The 9,892-nt window shown below is 39.4% G+C and overlaps 1 protein-coding gene across 2 annotated transcripts in view; it reads left to right on the top strand.

The window, feature by feature from the left end:
• BRINP2 (BMP/retinoic acid inducible neural specific 2) overlaps positions 1–9,892 on the top strand; it is a 361,798-nt gene that overhangs the window by 225,856 nt on the left and 126,050 nt on the right. The window lies entirely within an intron of this gene.

The following is a 9,892-nucleotide window of genomic DNA, read 5'->3' as shown; positions in this document are numbered from 1 at the left end:
GGGAAACACTGTATTATAATATATACTGTATATATAAATCTTCTATACTTTTTTGTTCTCAGACATGGAGGATGCATTTTAACGTGACGGTTTCCCTTTAAAGCTCTGTTCTATCCCCTTGTACCACCGATACTTTTCAAGCCTGCAGTACTTCCAGACCACTTTAATGAAGTGTTCACCGGATGTAGCTAGTGTTACCCTTACGCAAAGATAAAAACCGGGATTACTTAAAAAATATCTGCATAAATGAGAGCAGGGAAGAGAAGAAAATCTCTGATCTATGTCGATCAAACAGACTCCCTGAAAAGGTGACATTATTATTTGCATAATGCATCTACACTCTTATGGGATCCTTGGTTGTGTTCAAATATAGGTAGGAGTTATTGAAGAGTCTGTAAAATGCACCAGAGGAAAAAAAGCTGCAGATTTAATGCTGCCGGTATAATGTTCTCTGTAAAAAATAAAAAAATAAAAAAAGAAGTACAGTACAACCAAGTAAAAATTCAAGAATATCCAGAATTATATAGGATGCCGGGTTAGAGCTGGTAATTTTTGCCTGGAGAGCAAGTGCAAGTAAGGGTCCCATGGTACACAAGAAGCGCCATGTTTACTGCAAGCACAGCAACCGGCGATGATGGGAAAGCTGCGCCTTGCATAATAATTACGGTCCGGGCTATTGCCGCTTTTAGAAGCTTATAAGAATATAACTTTCTGTAGAAAACTAGCTATAATTGTCTAGTAAGGCAGAGTTATCAGCAATGCCACAAAAACTGTGTATAGGTGATGCCAGGCTACCTTGTGTGAACCTACAGTAAATGTATTCTGCGCCTTAAAGGGATTCTCCGGTGAAAAATAAATAAATAAATAAATAAAATAAAAAAATATTTTCAAGTCAACTGGGGATAACCATCCGCCTGCATGTTAACCTTCATGCAGTGGAATTTCCGACCAAAATTAATCAGTGGAATTCCGGTAAGAAATTATGTAGTGTGAATCAGGCCTTACGGTGGAATTTTGTGCGGATTGCTTTGCTGTCATTGGGGTAAGCACATGCCTGCATTGTCATAGCTCTGCTGGCGCCTGCTGCACTTGGGTGGAAAAGTACCCTTAGTTCTTGTTCTGACTATTCTCCCATTTTTTACATTATATTCATGAATCAGGAGGTTCAGGATGAAACATTGGAAACACTGAATAAAGTTGTGATTTTAGGAGGAAATGATCTGTTCTCAAAAACACTTGACTTCTGTATGCTAGAAAAACTCCCATGCATACCATAACAAATTCCCCCTTAGGTTAAGTTTTCACATCACAATTTTTATTTTTATTTTACCCGGGCCTTTTCATCTGTAATCGACAAAAAAAAGTCATTTAAAAAAATGTTACATTTTTTTTTTTGTCCATTAAGGATGAAATACCATGCGTTAACACGCAATATATCAGTACACTTTGCGATATATGAAGTTTTCGGAGCATTTTTTGGTGGAAGCTTTTGTGGAGCAGTTTTTGGGGTGTTTTTATTTAATTTTTTTTATTTGTTTTACTAAAGCCCTTCCACCCTGCTACATCTACTCACACAATGCAGCTTAACGGTGCTACCTCTTAGGTCATGTGACCTATGTTGTATAGTAAGTTGTCACCATGTGACCTATGATGTATTGTAAATTGTCACCATGTGACCTATGATGTATTGTAAATTGTCACCATGTGACCTATGCTGTATAGTAATTTGTCACCATGTGACCTATGATGTATAGTAATTTGTCACCATGTGACCTATGCTGTATAGTAATTTGTCACCATGTGACCTATGATGTATTGTAAATTGTCACCATGTGACCTATGATGTATAGTAAGTTGTCACTATGTGACCTATGATGTATAGTAAGTTGTCACCATGTGACCTATGATGTATAGTAAGTTGTCACCATGTGACCTATGATGTATTGTAAATTGTCACCATGTGACCTATGATGTATAGTAATTTGTCACCATGTGACCTATGATGTATAGTAATTTGTCACCATGTGACCTATGATGTATAGTAAGTTGTCACCATGTGACCTATGATGTTTTGTAATTTTGTCACCATGTGACCTATGATGTATAGTAATTTGTCACCATGTGACCTATGATGTATAGTAATTTGTCACCATGTCACCTATGATGTATAGTAAGTTGTCACCATGTGACCTATGATTTGTAGTAATTTGTCACCATGTGACCTATGTTGTATAGTAATTTGTCACCATGTGACCTATGATATAATGTAAGTTGTCACCATGTGACCTATGATGTATTGTAAGTTGTCACCATGTGACCTATGATATAATGTAAGTTGTCACTATGTGACCTATGAAGTATAGTAAGTTGTCACCATGTGACCTATGATATAATGTAAGTTGTCACCATGTGACCTATGATGTATTGTAAGTTGTCACTATGTGACCTATGATATAATGTAAGTTGTCACCATGTGACCTATGATGTATAGTAAGTTGTCACCATGTGACCTATGATATAATGTAAGTTGTCACCATGTGACCTATGATGTATTGTAAGTTGTCACCATGTGACCTATGATGTATAGTAATTTGTCACCATGTGACCTATGATATAATGTAAGTTGTCACCATGTGACCTATGATGTATTGTAAGTTGTCACCATGTGACCTATGATGTATAGTAATTTGTCACCATGTGACCTATGATATAATGTAAGTTGTCACTATGTGACCTATGAAGTATAGTAAGTTGTCACCATGTGGCCTATGATGTTTTGTAATTTTGTCACCATGTGACCTATGATGTATTGTAAGTTGTCACCATGTGACCTATGATGTATTGTAAGTTGTCACCATGTGACCTATGATATAATGTAAGTTGTCACCATGTGACCTATGATATAATGTAAGTTGTCACCATGTGACCTATGATGTATTGTAAGTTGTCACCATGTGACCTATGATGTATTGTAAGTTGTCACCATGTGACCTATGATATAATGTAAGTTGTCACCATGTGACCTATGATATAATGTAAGTTGTCACCATGTGACCTATGATTTATAGTAATTTGTCACCATGTGACCTATGATGTATTGTAAATTGTCACTATGTGACCTATAATGTATTGTAAGTTGTCACCATGTGACCTATGATATATTGTAAGTTGTCACCATGTGACCTATGATATATTGTAAGTTGTCACCATGTGACCTATGATGTATAGTAATTTGTCACCATGTGACCTATGATTTATAGTAATTTGTCACCATGTGACCTATGATGTATTGTAAATTGTCACTATGTGACCTATGATGTAATGTATGTCGTCACCATGTGACCTATGATGTATAGTAAGTTGTCACCATGTGACCTATGACGTATAGTAATTTTGTGCACCGACCGCTGGGAAAGGGAAAAAGACTTGCCCTACAGCACTTCCCAATATGGGTCCCATGAATAAAAAATAAAAAAAAAGTGGTGCACGGAAGGAAAAGAATGGTATTATACAGTATTGTAACTTGGCATTATGGTCTCGAAGGCTGGAAAAAAAAATCCTGGAATACCCCTTTAAGAACACCACAGTCATTGTCTCTCTATAGCAGTGGTCTTCAACCTGCGGGCCTCCAGATGTTGCAAAACTACAACTCCCAGCATGCCCGGACAGCCAACGGCTGTCCGGGCATGCTGGGAGTTGTAGTTTTGCAACATCTGGAGGTTCGCAGGTTGAAGACCACTGCTCTATAGCATAAAATGGCTGACAACAGAGTTACCAATTATAGAATTATTTATCCTGATTTTTTTTCTACAGGTGAGCAGTGAACGGCCATGTGTTATATAACAAGCGTAGAATTTCCTGGGCCAATAACCAAACTCCACTGAATGTGATAGAGAAGATTTCCTTATTGCCCCCATGGTTGTATGTAGGCCAGAATATCTGTGTGCGTCGCAGTGCATTGTAAGCACAAACAGTACAATCTGGGCCACACAACCAGGGCAGCGTGTTCGATGCATTGATGTTCCTTCACGCTGAGATAAGAATGCTGCTCATTATATTGTGGCAGTCCTAGAAGGTTGAGTTACGTAAGACGTGTTCCAGGCGTTCAGCCATCCATTCAGGGCTTCAGAGGAAGGTGAATGAACTTAGATTTTGTTTTCTATCCTTAAATCCTGCACAATGCTGCAATGTGCCACCGACAAACTCGCAAAGCATACCTAAGTCTATGTAAAGGCAGATGGAAAATCACTCCGGGATCGCTATTTCCTGCCTTAGGCAAAACGTGTACCTGCAGCTGAATTACTAAACAGAAATCAGCCTTAATGTACAAATAGCTGAAACGTGTGTTTCCTAATAGACGGACTGTCAGCACATTGGGCAAAGCTGCATTTGTTTTAGAAGTTTAAGAACTTAAAGGGGTTATCCAGGAAAAAAAATGTTTTTTTTTTTATATATATATATATCAACTGGCTCCAGAAAGTTAAACAGATTTGTAAATTACTTCCATTAAAAAATCTTAATCCTTTCAGTACTTATGAGCTTCTGAAGTTAAGATTGTTCTTTTCTGTCTAACAGATCCAAACCAATTTCCTCCAAAGTGGGCAGAGTCAGGAAGGCGCTTGAAACCAAGGTGAGGGTAAAACTTCTACTTTATTCCCATAATGCAACGCGTTTTGCGGAAGTTCCGCTTCATCAGGCATGTTGCCGGATGAAGCGGAACTTCCGCGAAACGCGTTGCATTATGGGAATAAAGTAGAAGTTTTACCCTCACCTTGGTTTCAAGCGCCTTCCTGCCTCTGCCCACTTTGGAGGAAATTGGTTTGGATCTATTGTCTGTGAAAGGTGGAGCGGCTGCTGAAACTTCACACTCTATGCACTCTTATCCATGGTTGTACTTGGACGTAGTACAACCCAACTTGGTAAACGCACATTTACACTTCTGCGTTACCTTTACACATTACGGTATCACACTAGGGAGCGCTTCCTGCTCAATTTTTTATTCTTTTCTGTCTAAGTCCTCTCTGATGACACCTGTCTCGGGAAACGCCCAGTTTAGAAGCAAATCCCCATAGTAAACCTCTTCTAAACTGAGCGTTTCCCGAGACAGGTGTCATCAGAGAGTACTTAGACAGAAAAGAACAACCTTAATTTCAGAAACTCATAAGTACTGAATGGATTAAGATTTTTTAATAGAAGTAATTTACAAATCTGTTTAACTTTCTGGAGCCAGTTGATATATATATTTATAAAAGTTTTTTCCTGGAATACCCCTTTAAAATAAATGTCCACCACTGAACACCCTTTGTTTTGCTAATCTCAATAGCCTGTGCTTATTAGTTTCACAATACAGTATATTCTATAGCGGCTGGAGCTCAGTTTATCTGATGCAAATTCCCAGTAGACGTAGAAGTAGACATAAAGAGATACTGTATTATAAAATCTTACTTCTGTAATAAACTGTAAGGCTATGGTCCCACGCAATGTTTTGGTCCATGTTTTGAACCATACATGGCTACCAAACAGCAAAAAACATTTAAAAAAATTGTGTGGGAACATAACCCCTTGCAAATACAGACCAGAAAACTGTGGGAACTCTCACCCAGAACCACTTTCCCTGCCTACTTGCATATTCGCCCTAGACAGCTGATCCACAACTGGACTATTGTCCCTGTTCTGAGTATGAGCAAGGGTGTAACAAGGTCCAAAACAATTGCATGAAATTGAGGGAAACAGGTCAGAGTACAAAGGGTTAACAATAAAGACAGGGAATGTACAACACATGGAACATACAAACAAACATGCTGGCCTAGGGTCAAAAATACACAAGATAGCAAGAGCTAGGTGAAAAACAAGAGCAAGTGCAGATGAAGACAAACACAAGCAAGGAATGACAGGCTGCCTGGGGAGAGGAGACGTGATTGGCCCAGGCATCCTGACAGCAATGTTATCACACTTCATCCAAACATCAGAAAGCTTAACCCTTCATCCAGAACCAGGTCGAGACATTACAGGAACATAGCCTTACTCTGAAAACTTGGCCATGAAATTTGGTGTCCAGGACAGTATTTAGGATTTATATTGTAAACACAACACTTATAATATGTGCTGTTCATACATCTATATATAGAATTTAAAATTATACAAAGGACCAGACTTACTAATGTTTGGATTTTTTCCGTTTATTTTTTTTTTTTAAACCACATTTACTAATTTGGCACACATCTATATAATAGATGTAAAATTTTGGCTGACAAAAAGTGGTGCATTGTCACTACCCAGTCTGTTACACGTCGTGAGTTCCATGGTATAAGAGAAGCATGGGAGACATTTGAGGTGGTTGTGTGAGGGGCAAATAAAGACAGAGAAATTAAGGAGGTTTGGACGTTACACTTGGAAAAGTATCAGGAAATTAGGCCAGATATGTATTTAGAGGAGAGGAGAGTGATGGGTTAACCCCAAGTTAAAGGGGTACTTCGCCTTTAGACATCTTATCCCCTATCCAGAGTATAGGGGACAAGATGTCTGGTCACGGGGGTCACATCGCTGTTGACCCCTGCCATCTTCCTGCTGCACCCGGCGTTCGTTTAGAGCGTCGGGTGCATCGCCAGAGGCTCGTGACATCACGGCTACACCCCCTCCCATAGACCTGCATTGTAGGGTCATGGCCTTGACGTCACGAGCCTCTGGCCTCACCTTCGCTCCATGTACTGGATGACTGGGGTGCCACATCCGAGATCACGGGGGGGTCCCTTAGGGGATAAGATGTATAGGGGCAGAGAACCCATTTAAGGGTGGATTGGAAGGGCGCAAGAATGGTAAATTGGACTTTACTGAGAAGGTTGCAGTAGTCTAGATAGGAGAGGTTTTGGGCATACACTTGCATATGAAAAAAAGAGAGGACTCACAAAATGTTTTGAAGTGGAGGGGGCAGGAGTTGGTAAGGGCTTGAATGTATGGTTCAAAACACATGGCAGAATCAAAGGTTATCTTAAAGCATTAGTTAAACATTTAAACGTCCGGTAATATCTCGTAACCCCAGAATTTCCTCAGACAAATTGCCTGGACTCCGATACCGGACGTCACCTTCAGGTCTTCCAGGAAGCTGTCAGATCACGTGAGTCTCCAAACAATTTTAGGGCTTCAAAACTGCAGAGGAAATGTAAATGTATCCTTCCACCCGAGGGAAGGGAGACTAAAGCTTTAAAGGGGTACTCCACTGGCCAGCTTTCGGAACATTTAGTTCCGAATGCTGCATGCACGTTGCGAGGTCGGCCAAGCCCCCTTGTGACGTCACACCATGCTCCTTTAATGCAAGTCTATGGGAGGGGATGTGACGGCCACCACGCCCCCTCCTATAGACTTGCATTGACAGGGTATGGTTTGAGGGCACCTCCGTGGCACAGTACCCCTTAACCTGTTAAGGACCCATGACATACGCGTACATCATGAGTCCGCTTCCTATCTATAATGCGGGGCCATGGCTTGGCCCTGCGTCATAGTGGGCCCGGCCGCTAACAATGGCGGGGACCTATGGCTAATAGCGCGCGGCATTGATCGCGGTGCCGCGCTATTAACCCTTTAGACACGGTGTGCAAAGTTGAACGGCCAAATTGCGGCATCCCGAACAGCTTACAAGACAGCCGGAGGATCCCTACCTGTCTCCTCGCTGTCCGATCACCGAATGACTGCTCAGTGCCTGAGATCCAGGCATGAGCAGTCAAGCGGCAGAATCATCGATCACTGGTTTCCTATGAGAAACCAGTGATCAATGTAAAAGATCAGTGTGTGCAGTGTTATAGGTCCCTATGGGAGCTAAAACACTGCAAAAAAAAAGTGAATAAAGATCATTTAACCCCCCTTTTCCCATAAAAAAAAGTGTAAATAAAAATAAACATATATGGTATCACCTCGTGCGGAAATGTCTGAATTATAAAAATATATCATTAATTAAACCGCACGGTCAATGGCGTCCGCGCAAAAAAATTCCAAAGTCCAAAATAGTGCATTTTTGGTCACTTTTTATATCATGAAAAAATGAGGGGGAAAAAAAAGCGATCAATAAGTCCTATCAATGCAAAAATGGTACCGGTAAAAACTTAGATGACGGTGCGAAAAATGAGCCCTCATACCGCCCCATACACGGAAAAATAAAAAAGTTATAGGGGTCAGAAGATGACAATTTTAAACGTATTAATTTTCCTGCATGTAGTTATGATTTTTTCCAGAAGTCCGACAAAATCAAACCTATATAAGTAGGGTATCATTTTATTCGTATGGACCTATAGAATAAAGAGAAGGTGTCATTTTTTACAGAAAAATGTACTGCGTAGAAACGGAAGCCCCCAAAATTACAAAATGGCATTTTTTTTTTTTTTTCAATTTTGGCTCACAATGATTTTTTTTCCCATTTCACCGTCAATTTCTGGGTAAAATGACTGACGTCATTACAAAGTAGAATTGGTGGCGCAAAAAATAAACCATCATATGGATTTTTAGGTGCAAAATTGAAAGAGTTATGATTTTTTAAAGGTAAGGAGGAAAAAACGAAAATGCAAAAACGGAAAAAGTCCGGGTACTTAAGGGGTTAAAAGTGATTATCTAGGAAAAAAAAAACTTTTTTTATATACACATATCAACTGGCTCCAGAAAGTTAAACTGATTTGTAAATTACTTCTATTAAAAAAAAATCTTAATCCTTTCAGTACTTATGAGCTGCTGAAGTTGAGTTGCTCTTTTCTGTCTAAGTGCTCTCTCTGATGACACCTGTCTCAGGAACTGTCCAGAGTAGAGGCAAATCCCCATAGCAAACCTCTTCTACTCTGTGCAGTTCCCGAGACAAGCAGAGATGTCAGCAGAGAGCACTGTTGCCAGACAGAAAAGAACAACTCCACTTCAGCAGCTGATAATTATTGGAAGGATTGAGATTTTTACAAATCGGTTTCTGGAGCCAGCTGATATATACGTTGTTTCCTGGATTACCCCTTTAAGGGAGCAGGACTGGGGAAAGTGTGAACCAATTTACTGTGACAATTTTGGGGGAGTGGGGTGAGGAAGATGAAGGAAAGGAATAATAGTGCACTTATTCAAATTCTATTAACTAGATACTGTATGTATGAGCAGTCTGCATAAATCTCTGTATATCGCCTTTTATAAAGGTAGTTTTTATAGTCAGCCAACCATTGCAAATACAACCACAGGCATCTCATTACCAGCTAGATTAAGCTAAATAGGCCAGTGATAAGTGACAAATTGGCATATCTTCCAGCACTAGGAATGTTCTCCAATGTTCGGGCTCCATTCATTTATTGGAGACTATATTCTGAATCTCAGTAATGCTTGCCTGTAAATATCACACTTTTTTTCCCCCTAATCTCGCTGAAGTAAAAAGTGTCATAAATTAGTGAAAATATAATTAAAGCAAAATATAAAAGGTTTTTGTAAAACTGGAAATTCGCAAGGTCGGATGGCATAAATATTCAAAACCTGTGATATAAATCCAAAGCATCAAAGAACAAAAACATTAGAATATAAATTATTAAAGGGGTTATCCAGGAAAAAACTTTTTTTTATATATATATATCAACTGGCTCCAGAAAGTTAAACAGATTTGTAAATTACTTCTATTAAAAAATCTTAATCCTTTCAGTACTTATGAGCTTCTGAAGTTTAGGTTGTTCTTTTCTGTCTAAGTAATCTCTGATGACACGTGTCTCGGGAACCGCCCAGTTTAGAAGAGGTTTGCTATGGGAATTTGCTTCTAAACTGGGCGTTTCCCGAGACACGTGTCATCAGAGAGCACCAAGACAGAAAAGAACAACCTTAACTTCAGAAGCTCATAAGTACTGAAAGGATTAAGATTTTTTTAATAGAAGTAATTTACAAATCTGTTTAA

This window comes from Hyla sarda, chromosome 7 (assembly GCF_029499605.1).
Source record: "Hyla sarda isolate aHylSar1 chromosome 7, aHylSar1.hap1, whole genome shotgun sequence".
Classification (NCBI taxonomy): Eukaryota; Metazoa; Chordata; class Amphibia; order Anura; family Hylidae; genus Hyla; species Hyla sarda.
This window is presented reverse-complemented; position numbering and strand designations above follow the sequence as displayed.